The following is an 838-nucleotide window of genomic DNA, read 5'->3' on the forward strand; positions in this document are numbered from 1 at the left end:
TGTGATATCTCATTGAGGCTTTAATCGGCATTTTCTAATGGCTGATGGTGCTAAAGGTCTTCTGATGTGCTTATTTGCCATCTCTGTGTCTTCTTCAGTGAAGTGACTGTTTATGTCTTTGTCTCATTTGGTTTTTCTATTGAACTTTGAAAATTCTTTGTAGGGTCCAGATATAAGACCTTGATGGACATGAGATGGGCCAATATTTCCGCTCAGCCTGTAGCTTACCTGTTCAATTTCTTCAGAGGTTTTTGCACAGCACGTGTTTTTAACTTTGTTGTGGTCCAGCTTATCAATATTCTCCTTAATGAGTCGTTCCTTTGGTGTCCAGTGCAAGAACTGTCCCTGGCCCTAGACCCCAAAGATCTTCTCCTATGCTTTCTTCTAAATGTTTTCTAATAACTTTTATGTTTTACATTTAAGTTTGTGTCCATTTTGAGTTAATTTTTGTATAAAATGTGAGGGTTTGGTTGATGTCCTTTTTGCATAAGGATGCTCAGGTAGGATTTTTGTTTCAGGGGAATCTTTGCCCCTTTACTACAGGATGCTAGCCCACCCCTGCCCCACCACTAGCATTCTCTGGTGCTCATAGTGCTATGGGAGACCCTCTATCTAACATGGAAACTGTGAATTGTACCACAGAGGGAGGTCCTCTATCCAACATGATAACCACGAATTATGCACACAGAGGGAGATGTTCTATCTGACATGGAAACCATGAATTGTACACACAGAGGGATATTTTCTATCTGACATGGAGATAGTGAATTGTACCACAGAGGGAGATCTTCCATCCAATATGGTAACCATGAATTGTACACACAGAGGGAGGTTTTAT

General features: G+C 40.6%; 1 protein-coding gene across 2 annotated transcripts in view; it reads left to right on the forward strand.

Moving 5' to 3' along the window:
* PDE10A (phosphodiesterase 10A) overlaps positions 1-838 on the forward strand; it is a 685830-nt gene that overhangs the window by 73418 nt on the left and 611574 nt on the right. The gene's annotated exons all lie outside the window — the stretch shown is intronic.

This window comes from Sapajus apella, unplaced genomic scaffold, assembly GCF_009761245.1.
Source record: "Sapajus apella isolate SASKATOON/1434 unplaced genomic scaffold, GSC_monkey_1.0 scaffold82, whole genome shotgun sequence".
NCBI lineage: Eukaryota > Metazoa > Chordata > Mammalia > Primates > Cebidae > Sapajus > Sapajus apella.